Consider the following 14007-nt stretch of genomic DNA (forward strand, 5'->3'; position numbering starts at 1 on the left):
TTTTTTTTCAAAATTAAATACCAAATCTTCACTCTACTCTTCTCTTCATAGATGATCCCATGGTCCTGTTGACTTGGACAAGGCAAAGTTAGTTTATGAAAAAACTTGCCCTTCTTAACTAATAGCTGAAGATTAGGATTACATCTCTCTACACATCAGTCTGATAAACATTCCTAGAAGGAAATCACGGGGGCAAATTTTGAAGATGACAAAACCATAAGGCCTCTTTCTACTCCCTCCCTTCTCTCATTCTTTAAAAGAATGAAAGGCCAGTGATCATTCTGACAAGCCCCCGGGAAAATGGCTAATTGCCACATCCTCCTTTTTAACACGCTTAAGAGGGAAAAAACCTGTACTGCCCTAACTCCCACTTCTCAACAACATTTGTTTTTAAAGACAGAAATTTGTTAAATCTAAAGATGGCTTCATGTTGTGCTTTGTATTTCAGGAAGCTCAAATCAGCTTTAAATATATTTTATTTGATGAAGAGTCCACCTCTGATTTCTTTCAGGAGGCAGAACGTCAATCTAATTAAGAGCAGTTAATATCACAAGGTTTAAAAAGGAAAGAAAGAAAAATAATTTAATCCCTCCTTAGTCTTTTAATAGAGACTCATGTGGAGCCTTACTGGAAACCTGGAGACAAACACTCCCCAAGCATTTTGTCAACAACTACAGAACAACTTCATTTTGAAACAGAATGTTTGAAAATTATGTTTTCCTTAACTGCCAAGACTGAGTTTGGTTCCTGGATTCATTTCCTTTGTGAGGACACATGACATCACTTTCCTGAAAGCTTTTTATAATGCTCCCTGGACTATACCAAATTTCTCAGATGTTACCAAGCCTTTATATAAATCTTGTACTACAAATTAGAAATTTTAGATGTAACAGTAAAGAAATTTCTCTCCCCAAATTTGAAGCTTGTGTGTCTATGGAGATACTTTGATGATTTTTAAATAGGGCTGGGTCTGTCAAATCTCTGTAGTTAACCCTGAAAGTGATGGGCTACAGCTGTATCATTATGCAATGGCATGAAGTTATTTTGCAAATGTTGGGATGGTACAAAATATTTATTAAAAAATAAATGTTAATGTAAGGCTACCTGTTTTGTTTTCAAAGCAGGTTAAAAAAAATCCTTTGATACTACTCTTTCCTCATTTGCAGTTTCATTTTTATGAAAAGTAAAATTATTTTGCTCAGGTGATATTACAGGGAAGATAGTTAATTGCTGCCCTTAGCTTATTTTGCTTCATTCTTACTGCAAGCAAATAGATTTATCATATGGTTCAGCCTAACAAAATAGGGAATTAAACCAGAGAAAAAGCTTTATCCCAATTTGGTAACTTAACTCATTTCTTGGAGAATTTTTTATAGCTCATAATAATTGGAAATGGTCCAGAAATTCAGACATGTGGGAAACTGTTTTTGTAAATAGATGAAGTTACGTATTGGTGCTATACAGAGCAGAGGTTCTCAATCAAACTTCACTGTGTAGCAGATTTCTAGAGGACCTGTTAAAAACAGTTTGCTGGGCTCTATCCCAGAGTTTCTGATTCAGTTGGTCTAGAATGGAGACTGAGAATTTTTTAATTTCTTTTTTTTTTTTTTTTGAAGATTTTATTTATTTATTTGTCAGAGAACAAGAGAGAGAACACAAGCAGGGAGAACAGCAGGCAGAGGAAGAAGCAGGCTTCCTGCTGAGCAAGGAGGAAGTCCCAATGTGGGATTCGATCCCAGCATGACCCAAACCAAAGGCAGATGCTTCACCCCTGAGCCACCTAGCTGTCCCGGGAATTTTAATTTCTAAGAAATTCCCAGGTGATATTGCTGCTGCCACTGATTCAGGGATCATTGTTTGAGAACCACTGATGGAGAGCAACCGAAAACAAGCTTCAAAATTTCTTTGCCATATCTTATCTGGGTGTGTCTCACATTTGTTTCCCAGACTTCTGTCATTCCCAAAGTGTGAAGCACAACAGATTTTCTTACTGTATCCCCTTCTACTCTTTCTCTGTCCAAAGTTCAATGATCTTCACATTCTCTCCCTTCAAGGAGCCCCCTTCCCAAGGCTGGAGAGTAAATGCCTAATCTCCAAGAGAGCAGTTTCCCAAATTGTGCTCATCAGCACATATTTCCCTCAATATGTGCATATACATCCTGTGATGAAGCTATTCTGTGGTCAAAACATTTTCAGATACACTGGTTTGACTGGAATGAACACTACTTTCCATCTCAGAACTTCTTAGAATTTTTAATATGCAAATGTACGTGGTGAATTTCCTGAAGGGAGATAAAGTATGTGCATTTCCCTAATGGATTTGATCTTGGAATTCTTCCTCAACCCTCTCTCTCACCATGTGCCAGGGAATATTTATTAACCATACTTTGGGAAATGCTGTAAGTAATTTTATAATTTATTTTACAAAGTTAAGAAAGTCTGTAGCCAACTTAGCATGCCAAAAACATTATGGGCAAATTTTAAATCACTTTAGAAAAGTAACTAAATAAATGTACTCATTATTTTGATTGTATGTGACTTTTTAAAAAAAATTATGGTAAGACTGGATAACATAAGATCTACCCTCTTAAAAATTTTTTAAGTGTACATTACAACATTGTTAACTATAGGCATAATGTTGTACAGCAGATCTCTAGAATTTGTTCATCTTGCATAACTGAAACCTTATACCCATTGAACATCAACTCCCCATTCACCCACCCCTCAGCCCCTGGCACTCACTGTTCTTTTTTTTTTTTTTTTTTAAATTTTATTTATTTATTTGACAGAGAGAGATCACAAGTAGGCAGAGAGGCAGGCAGAGAGAGAGAGAGGAGGAAACAGGCTCCCTGCTGAGCAGAGAGCTGATGTCAATCCCAGGACCCTGAGATCATGACCTGAGCCGAAGGCAGCGGCTTAACCCACTGAGCCACCCAGGCGCCCGGCACTCACTGTTCTACTTTCTGCTTCTGAGTTTGACTATTTGGGATACTTCATATGAATGGAATTATGCTGCATTTGTCCTTCTGTGATTGGCTTATTTTGCTTAGCATAATGTTCTCAAGGTTCATCCATGGTTTTGTACCACTTCCTTTTTTTTTTTTTTTTTACAACTGAGTAATATTCCTGTGTGTGTATATGCCACATTTTCTTTTTTCATGTGACCTTTTTGTGACCAAATAAACTATGGAGGGATATAAAGGAAGAGCCCATGGCTTTTTAGCTTTTGCTGCTCAACAGGTCTTTCTGGACCTCACCCTCTAAGTCCTGTTCCTCTTGCCCAATTTCTTTTCCATTAGTTCTTCATTTTCTTCAGTATATTTCTCCTGATTATAAGTTCTTATGAATTCATTAAATTACATGTTTATTGCTAGAAAACAGTTCCATAGGGCAATATCTTGTCTGTTTTGTTTACTTCTATATTTTCAGTGCCTAAGAACAGAGCCTGGCACGTCATATGCAATCAGTACATATTTGTTAATGGAAAGAATAAATAAATCAATACAATCATTATCTCAGTTCTAATTATGAAATGTTTATTATGGTAATAAAACATGTAGGAAGAAGCAAGCGTGCTCTTTAGCAGCTTTAGATGAGGCAATTAGGACAATCTTGATTTCTAAGGAGCAATTCTGATCTAATACTGTAAAAGGGGAATTATCGATGTGAAAGTCAGGATGTCCTTTTGTAGAGTCACTTTTATTATGATTTTTCATACTTTTTAAATACTTACTAAGGGGCCAAAAAGGGATAATTATTTTTTTAAATAAGACAAGTATGTGAAAAATGCTTGGCATGTAAATAGGCCTTATATAAATACCAATTTTTCTAACTCTAACTTTAAAAGATGTCTAAAAGTCATGCTATCTAACACTGATGCTATATTCTTCATATGTTACAAAGTTCTCTGACTTGGACCAATTGGAAGAGCATCATTAACAGTGTTGTGTTTTGTTTTTTAAAGCACACTTGTTCTAAAGGAAAGGTTCTGTTCCATATTTGCATTCATTTAGGAATGATAAGAAAGTATTAAATATGTGCAGAGCATAAATGTTGCTAATTTATGGATCCTGGCAATTTTAGCGGCATGGGAGAAGTCTGACTGAAAGGTATGATTTTTCTTGGCTATTACAGTAGATACATTCAACTTTGTCCAACAAAATAAGAGAAAGAAGTCAGGACACATGATTTTCAGAGGGAAAGGACTCATCCAGGAATCCAAGAAGATAATTATCAGACGTCCTTAGGACATAATGTGATTTGAAATTGCATTAAAAACTTACAAAGTCTATTGCTGAGTATTGAAATGGAAAAATATTTATATCTCACTTTAGCAGATTTTTATGTGGTTTAAAATTTTTTCTTGTTCAGGTTGTCCACATCCGGTCCCCCTTCTTGTCTTTTCTAACTTGTCATTATCTCCCTCTAGGGGTTTGTTTGTTTTTAGTTTCTGCTTTTATCCTTATTAGTGGAAAAAAATGGGTCAGTATTACTTTAGTTTGTCTTCACTTTCACTCTGCTGTTCATTTCTGAACTAGCTTTTAGCCTCTGGGAAAGAACAAAGTAAAAATATTTACAGAAACTGGGCCAACCTCTTGGTGCCTCCTCCCCCCAAGAAAACAAAACCTAACCAAGGGCAACAGTAGTTCCTCTCTGTTCTCCTATAGCACCTTGTACTTCCTTTCTCATGAAGCTCAGAATTTTATTATAACTGCTTACTGAGAACCTTTCATCCCAGCTAGACTCTTCCATTCTTTGAGGACCTAGTGTATTGCCAAGAGCACAATGTAAAAAAATTAAATGAATAAATGCGTGCGTGAATGGACTGCTGCACAGCTACCCATCCAACTACCTCTAATGAAGGAGGAAAGTTGCAAAGAACATGATCAGGCGCTGACTCTCTGACATCAACTGTCTAAAAAACCGGTAGAGAACTGCGGCATTTGTGTCTGAATTACATAATTGGATAATTTAAGCAAGAGTTTTTGTTTAGTTGGGGGGTGGAGGAAGGATGAAGGAGCGGAATTACCCAGGTAATTTCTTGCTGTGCAGTGGCACTACCTAACCAATGCACCCCTCTCACCTCCCTCCCTCCCTCCGCCCCACAAGCCAGGAAGGCGAGAACGGCCCCCACCTCGGGGCGGGGGGTTTCCCGGGGATACCCCGCCCCGCCCTCTAGGCCCCGCCCCTGGACCGCCAGCTCCGCCCCACTGCCGCGGCCAGCAGGGGTCGCGCTGCCCGCGGCGAGCTGCTCAGGCGGGGGTGGGGAAAGCTCCCGCGGCGGGTCGCTCTTCTCAGCTGCTGCTGGTTGGATCGTTTCAATCTAAGTCTTTTTTCTCGCTCGCTCGCTCTCCTCCGGGGAACAGGCGGAGGCGTCCATCCGCAGCCGCCGAGTGAGAAGACGACGCACACGCAGAGAACGAAAGCGGCCGCCCGCCGTCTCCTGAGCTCCTCACGGTCCGGCCGCAGCGAAGAAGGAGCCCTAGTCCGGGCGGGCCGCCTCAGCCGGGCGTCGGCACCTCCCTGCCAGCCGCGCTCCCGCCCGGGCTCCTCCGAGGGGATTAGTGGGCTGCCCGCGCGGCTCGGCGGCCCGGGAGCCATGTTGTCCGGGGGGCTTGGCAACGCGTGAGGGACCCGCGGCCCCTCCCGAAGGCTCCGGACCCTAGGCGAGAGCCGGAAGGCGGCTGCGGAGGCCTGCGCCTCGGAGGCGCCTTGGGTCCGCCAGCCGCTGGGACCCGGACCTGCATCCGGTCGCCGCGGGCGTCGGCGGAGCCGCTCACCCTCAGCGCCTCGCCTCGCGACGCGGCCCCCGCACTTGCTGGTGAGTTGGCGGCTGGCGACCGCGCGGGACTGTCCGGCGGACCCTGAGCCAAGGGGGCGGGAGGGTGCTTGGGACGGAGGGCTGGGGCGGGCGCCGGAGGCTCAGGCCCGGCCGGGAAGTTGAGAGAGGGAGGCGCGGCCAGCGGAGCTCGCGAGTGCCTGTCGTCCCTCTGGTCCAGCGCGGACCCGGGTCGCCGAGGCATTTCCGGGGGTGGGGTGGGGTGGGGTATCCGACGGGCTCCTTCGCGGGAGGCGCCTGCAGTCGCCGCCACCCCCGGTGCGTGCTGCCCATTTGGTCTCCGGGGGAGGCCGGTCTCCCCGGGAGGCCCCGGAGGGAAGAGGCAGAAAGTCCCCCGAGACACAAAGATTCCCCTCGGCGGGGGAGGAGCCGCAGGCGCGGGCGGCTGAGGGGAAGGAAGGGCGCGAGTCCGCGGGAGGTGGGCGAGGAGGCGGTGGCGGCCGCGGCGCGTCCTGCTCCTTGGAGACACCGGGAGTGTGAGCGGGTGGCGAGCGCGGAGGAGGAGGAGGAGCCCTCGCGTGGGGCGCCGGCCCAGACAAAGATCACCGCAGCCTCCCGCTGGCGGGTCACACCCCTGAGTGCTGGTCAAGGGCTGAGGTGGAGGGAGTGTGGGAAACCCGAAGAACCGATGGGGAGGAGGAAGATGGGGACCTGCCAAGGATTGTCGTCTCCGATGCAGTTGCTTTTCTCAGCATTTTTGTGCCCAACGCTTGTGCTCCCCAACTCAGCTGGATAGCTCCAGATTCCCTGCCTCCTGTCACCCCCTCACTGCCACATTGACTCCCTTGTGGTTTTCCTTTCATTCTCCCCCCTACTTTTCACCCACTCGTTTTCGGGTAAGCGGTATTTTGCCTTCAGCTTGGGGGAACGTTTGCTAATGACAGGATGCCTGAGCTTGTTCTGACCCTGAACTGCCTTGAACTCCTCTCTCTTCCTCCCACCCTTTCCTTTCTGGGATCTCACAGTGTCACATGGCCACTAACAATTAGCTTTTCTTCAAAAATGGCAAAAGCAAAGCTGCAAACCGTGGCGCTCCTTCTTGATATTGACTCGTCCACTAAAGACACGTCGTTGGTTATGCTTTATCACCTCTTAGCCAATCTTTCTAGGTAACAAAAGTGGCAAATTTTGTTTCGAGTTTTGGCTCTTCCTAGGGTCAGCAGTGTGTTCCTGGCAGCCAGACCTTCTGTCACTTATCAGGAAATGCTCGACTTACAGACAGTTCTTTCCTCAAACTTTGCGGATTCTTTCTTGAGTCTTTGTTGCGGGATTTCTTTTAAAAGGCGCTTGTGGAAGGTCAGAGTAACAAATACGGAGTTACTGTATTTTAGACCTGTTAACCACTGAGCAGCAGAAAATGAATGGGATTTTAAGATCTTTGATGCCTTGAGTCAACAAAAGCCTCCGTTGAAGCTAGAAATAAGGTTCAGTCTAAAATTTTAAGAAAAAAATCGGCTAGCAGTATCATTGGTTTTTTGTTGTTGTTAATGAAGTCATATCAGTCTTTGTAATTCTAACATCTGCATACTTCCATAAACAATGGTTGTAACAAAAGAAAAATGGCTATAATTGAGGAATAGGCTTTTTATGACAGAGAATTTTGGAGTATAAAAACGTTATTCTTTTATCTGGTGAACTGTCTCACCACCCAGAAATACTGGGTGGCCTTTGAATGCTGGACTTCAAGGAAAATAGTTAAGTCTTTGAATTTAAGCTATTTTAAAATATAATTTTTTACCCCGAAAATAGACATTGAATTATGAATGGAAAGAAATTAAAAGTACAGCCCGTTTGATATAGCAAAGTTACTACTGATACCATTCTAAGAACCGTCATATCTTGCTGCCATTAAAAATGTTAATGCTGTAAAGATTGTGAAAGGGATTTTAGTCTAGGGACAAGTCTCTGAATTGTGGGACTCCCTCCCCCACCCACACCACTTCTCAGGTATCTTTGTGAAATTAACAGGTCATATCATTAGTAATCAGTGTTTTATATAAGTTATCAAATGGCCAGAATGAAGAAGGTACATTGTTTTTTCCCCCCTACATATTTATTAGTATTTAATTAGATTATTGAAGTTTAATTCTTGGAAGGAAGTCCAGAAAGTTACCGAAGATTTCTGAGTGGTGAGATCTGTGGATGAATAAAAATACGGTTCTGTGTTTTCTAAATTTTTACTTTCATTTTGCAATCAGAAAAAAAAGTATGAAATATGAAACCTTGTTAATAACCCAATTTTCCTATTACTAGAAGAAGCTTCTATAAAATGATTTATTTTCATCCTTGAAACTAAGAAAGTCACTTGCAGGTGTTAGTTATTTGAAATGTGCAGGTTGTTAGATGTGCTCTGGTTACCTGAAGGGGGAGAAAAGATAGTCAGGAAAGACGAAATTGGAATAATTGATTCAGTGTATGGTAGTGATCCAATATATGGTGGTAGCTTTGTACACTGGTAATCTTGTTCTAATAAGTCATTGGTTTTACAAAAAATAGAAAAAATAAATTTTATTTTCTGTAGTGCAGAATAGTTGTTGACTAAACAGATCTTAATGTATATAGTTTTCAGATATTGCTCCAGTCCTGTGATTATGGAGGAAAGAGATGGCATATAAAATAATTTACTCTGTTGAGGCTTTTGTTTTTCCTGTTATTTTCAGAAATATTTTTCTCCTTTCTCTTTATTTGTGAAATAGTACTAAACAACTGCAACTCTTGTGAATAGTAGAGATTATAATGGCAATGAGAAAGATGTTCATAAGTGAAGATGATTTCCTTTAATATTAGGAAAAATTATGTGAACACAAAATTTTTCCCTGGTGTTTTCTTGGTTATTGTCTAATAGTGCTGAATATTTATAAGACATTACATTTTGATCTTTATTACTGTTCTCTAATCTTTATAAAAATTGCAGCATCATGTCATGGCGCCTTTTTTTTTTTTTAATAGCTTTTATACTTCCATGGAGGATAATTACTTAGCGAATGTGTTGCTGTGTTGTAGAAAAAGAAAATTATATGTTAAATTCAGTTTATAAAAATATTCATTGGAGTATTTTATCTATTTTAAAAATTGTCTCCTTTATATAATGTGAAGAAAGACTAGTTTTGGGTTCTTTGAATTTTGAATGTGTAATTTTTGCTTAAATTTTTAAATGGGAAACTTATTTAAAATATACTTTATAAATCAATTATGGCATTTTGTGTTTTAAATGACAGATAAAATAATAGGTTTATGGCCTTTAAAATTAAACTTTATGTAGTATTTATGAGGTTAAAAAATTGCCCAAATAGGAAACTTGGTATAGTTGACTGGCATTCAACCTACAGTCTTGGCAATTTTTCGGAACTGGCGGCGGCAGTGGCGGGGTGGGGGTAGGGGGAGAGGACCTTTTTAAAAAAAAATTTGTGAGATATTTACAATATTAAGCCAAGAATTGTTACTGTCATTAGTGGATTCTTTGTCATTATTTTGTTCCCAACCTTTTTAGTTGACAGTCTTTAATATCTGCAAAATTTGACCTGGAAAGAGTAATTGCCAGGGGCCAGGAAATCGTATTGAATATATCTGAGTGTGGCTTACCTTTCATGGCCTGTTTCCTCTCTGATGGCCAACTTGGAAAACCCATAAATACCTACCAATAACTCTAATGGGGGTTGCCTCCTATAAATAATAATTCTGCAGTAACATAATACTGTGTGTGAGGAGGTAGATTTACAAATCCTTGGCATATTGGGATGAATGAAAATTATCTTGCTTCCCAAAGTCTCCTTTTGAAATTATTTTTTGATATAAACATGTGAAAGAAATTAAATTTCTTTTGCTAGGTACCATGCCAGGTGTTAATTTGTTAAATCCCCGTAGTAAACCCATCCTATATGAGTACTGTGCCTGTTTTTCAAATAAAGACACAGATGCATTAGATTAATTGTCTCTTAGGTTCTACCTCTTTGGTGAAGCTGAGGTTTCAGTTCCAGTGTTCAGACCGCTTTATTACAATGTTTCCATGGGGATGTGATGTTAAAAAGTTCTTTTTAAGTGTCTACTGTAGCAAGAACTAAAGTGGTAAATTAAAAAGCTCATCAAAATTTGATTTAAATTCCATTGAATTAATTTCACTACACACAAAAAAATTGATCTAAACAAAATGTATAAGAGGACATATTTATAGCTCAAAATTAATTAAAGGTACTAAAATGATACTGAAAATGTTTGTAGATTTATTTTTAATCACGGATTTATCAGTTAGTTGTTGAGCACAAAGTAAAATGAATATAGGTATTGAAAAACAAAAATAATTATATTGCATATTTACTTTCATTTTTACTTTTATGTTTACTTACTGATTTTGATTTTATATATGTTAAAATTAGTTTGCATTACGCATATGCCACAAAAAAGACAGTCCAGATGCATGCTGCATAGGTTGCTTCAGTATTAGGTAAGAATTTTGTCTTAAGGTAGATAAAATTTCTGTCTATATGTGTACACATATAATTACCTATTGGTTTTTGGTTTTGGTATTGTTTAAGGAGAGCATAAATTTTGATCTTGTGTTTTTAATTTCCACATCTTGTGTATTTTATTTCTACATCTTTACTTCTAATCCAGACCTTTTCTTTCCTAGCTACCTCCCAGATATTGCTTCTTAATTTTTTATTGATAGGTAGCTGTATATCACCAAAAATGGAAATATTAGATTATATTACACATTTTTTGGCAATAAGTTTTTACACTGAAAGCCAACCCTTATAATGAAAATATTGCAAATTAGTATTGTTGATATATATATCCTATTTCTTACTCCATTTGAAGAATAGAAAATGTTATTGACTTGACCTAAAGGTAGTCTGTTAAAGTGGGAAAAAAAAAGATTTGCTTTGGTCTGTTGTCATAAAAGTTAATTGTCAGCATTTTTTTTTTTTTTAAGATTTTATTTATTTATTTGACAGAGATCACAAGTAGGCAGAGAGGCAGGCAGGGAGAGAAGAGGAAGGAAGCAGGCTCCTTGCCTATCAGAGAGCCCGCTGTGGGGCTCAGTCCCAGGACCCTGAGATCATGACCTGAGCCAAAGGCAGAGGCTTACCCCACTGAGCCACCCAGGCGCTCTGTTTCTTTAGCTTATTTAGCGTAAGCTCTATACCCAACATGGGGCTGGAACTCAACAACCATGAGCTCGAGTCACATATTCACCAACTGATCCATCCTTGTGTCCCTTGTCAGCCTTAACATAACATATCCTTGTTTCTTTTTATGCACTTGTTAGTGTAAATACTTCAAGAATACTCTAAATTTTATATGCATATTTGTAAACAGTGGGGAAAGGACCCAAGAATAATTTCACTATATTCTGGGTTAGTTACTAACTCATTTTGGTCTTTTCAAACATGTATTTAGTCCTTCTGTTCTTATAATTGATGGTTAATCTTTGTTAATAGTGCGAGTTAATGTTAAAGGTTGGTAAAAATTAATATTTATGAAAAATCAGGTAACAATGTTGAAGCTCTTATTACTCCAAATTTAGAGGCATTATCCTTTAAGTTATCTAATATTTAAAAAAAATAAGCTAATGTGTACTTTTAAGTATGTTTAAAATAAATCTTTTTCATAATTCCAGATTTTAATTAATTAATTTTTTAAAGGTTTTATTTATTTATCTGGTAGAGAGAGATACAGCAAGAGAGGGCATGCAAGCAGGGGGAGTGGGAGAGAGAGAAGCAGGGTTCTTGCTGAGCAGGGATCTCAACATGGGGCTTGATCCCAGGACCCTGGGATCATGACCTGAGCTGAAGGCATATGCTTAACGACTGAGTGACCCAGGTGCCACCATAATTCCAGATTTTGATGTTTTATTGTATTGCTATTTCTGGTGGGAAGGAAGCCTTTTGTCAAATTTTGAAAAAATTTTGGATTCCTTGAGTAGACTTTAGCCCCTTGAGCCAGTCTTAATGGAAAAAAAATTTTTTTTGAGAGAGTGAGGAGGGAGAGAGGTTGAGGGGGTGGTGCTGAGGGAGAGGAAGAGAGAGAATCCCAAGCAAGGTCCATGCTCATCACAGAGCCCTAAGAGTCCCACGTGGGGCTCCATCCCACCACCCTGAGATCACAACCTGAGTTGAAATCAAGAGTCCATTGCTTAACAGACTGAACCACCCAGGCACCCTTTATTTATTTATTTATTTTTAATTTTTTAATATTTTTATTAACATATAATGTATTATTAGTCCCAGGGGTACAGGTCTGTGAATTGCCAGGTTTACATACTTCACAGCACTCCCCTTCCCCAGTGTCCATAACCCAGCCACCCTCTTCCTGCCCCCCTCCCCCTGGCAACCCTCAGTTTGTTTTGTGAGATTAAGGGTCTCTTGTGGTTTGTCTCCCTCCTGGTCCCATCTTGTTCCACTTACTCCCTTCCTACCCTCCCCAGGCCTCCACTTTGCCTCTCAGCTTCCTCGTATCATACCCTCTAGTTCCATCCATGTCATCGCAAATGGCAAGATTTCATTTCTTTTGATGACTGCATAGTTTTCCATTGTGTGTGTGTGTGTGTATATATATGCCACATCTTTATCCATTCATCTCTTGATGGACATCTAGGTTCTTTCCGTAGTTTGGCTATTGTGGACATTTGGGTGCATGTGCCCCTTTGGATCACTACATTTGTATCTTTAGGGTAAATACCCAGTAGTGTGATTACTGGGTCATAGGGTAGCTCTATTTTCAACTTTTTGAGGAACCTCCATGCTGTTTTCCAGAGTGGTTGCACCAGCTTGCATTTCCACCAACAGTGTAGGAGGGTTCCCCTTTCTCTGCATCCTTGCCAGCATCTGTCATTTCCTGACTTGTTAATTTTAGCCATTCTGACTGGTGTGAGGTGGTATCTCTTTGTGGTAATTTTCCTGATCAGGCACCCTTTATTGAAATATTTTTAAGAAATTATCCTTTATGATTTCATTATATGTAATACATTTTGTTTTTTCAGTTCAGCGGTATGTATAATCAGTATTTTAAAGCATTTGTTGTGACGTAGGCATTGTGCTAGTCAGTTGTATATGGTATACAATGAGGTGGTATTGTGAGGTAGTATTGTAACATGGGAAATACCAGCAACACTAATTGAATGTTCTGTTCTTGGCCCTGTTCTCATGTTTTACATGTTTCCTGGGCAATCTTATCTATTTTTAGTGCTTTTTTTCTTACTACCTATATGTTGAGGATTTCCACATCTTTTCTTCTAATCCAGACCTCTTCCTTCCTAGCTACTTCCCAGATACTGCCTCTTAGTGCTCCTTTACCAGAACTGAACTTTTTTTAACCCATGCCTCTATTCTCAGCCAACACTAATGCTCCACATGAGCCTAGTTATTAAAGCCAAAACCTTTGGCAGATTATTTTTTCTATTCTCTCCTCCCCTTAGTCCAGTCACACCAAATTTTTTAAATTTTATTTCCTAAATATCTTTTAGATTTATCTTTTCCTGTTGTTACTTTCATATGTTGGGTTTTGGAATGCTTTATCTGAATTATGATGTCTAATTTCGCCCGTAACAGTGGAGTCATACCTCTTTTGCAGTAGATTTTTTTGCTCATAAATTTTTTTTTAATTAAAAAATTTTTTTTAAAAGTAAGCTCTAATGCCCACAGTAGGGCCTGAGGTCAAGAGTTGCATACTCTCCTGACCAGGAGCCCCTGTCCATAAATTCTTGAGCATAGGTTTTCCCCTTCTTTCTCCAGATACTCTTATTTCATTTCTGTTCTCCTATAATCCCTTTTCTTCCCAAGAAACTATAAAATGGTTGACACATTTTTTATTTTATGTAGAATTTTTTGGAAAAAAAATCTGAATTCTCATTTTTATTATATAAAGTTAGAATTGGTTATATGTGTTTGTTTTTTTTTTTATAAAGAAACTACTTCCATTGTAATTAATAACCATGTGATCTTGAGCTAGTTACTTAAACTCTTTAGGGTCAGTTTCTTCTATAAAATTGGGAAGTGGCAGAACCTTCTTCATGGGGTTGTGGGAATTAAATGATATGTATAAAGCACTTTGCAAAGAACCTTGCAGTTAGCACTCCCAAGTAGCAATTTTTTAAAATCTTACTCTTTGATATAATAGGAAGAATTATTGGTAATGGCACTAGACATCTTTTGCTGATTATCCCTTCAAGT

The 14007-nt window shown here is 39.7% G+C and overlaps 1 protein-coding gene across 3 annotated transcripts in view; it reads left to right on the top strand.

Annotated features, from left to right (window-relative positions):
- Positions 1-5740: 5740 nt before the first annotated feature.
- The window catches only part of CDK17 (cyclin dependent kinase 17), a 109731-nt gene continuing 101464 nt past the window's right edge, over positions 5741-14007 (top strand). For 2 of the 3 annotated variants that reach the window (XM_059402312.1, XM_059402310.1), the window contains exon 1: positions 5741-5821. The gene's annotated coding sequence lies outside the window, so the exon portion shown is untranslated. Of the gene's footprint in view, positions 5822-6516; positions 6676-14007 lie in introns of those variants that run through there. The other variant, XM_059402311.1, reaches the window with a different exon arrangement.

The sequence above is a fragment of the Mustela nigripes genome, chromosome 6 (assembly GCF_022355385.1).
Source record: "Mustela nigripes isolate SB6536 chromosome 6, MUSNIG.SB6536, whole genome shotgun sequence".
Classification (NCBI taxonomy): Eukaryota; Metazoa; Chordata; class Mammalia; order Carnivora; family Mustelidae; genus Mustela; species Mustela nigripes.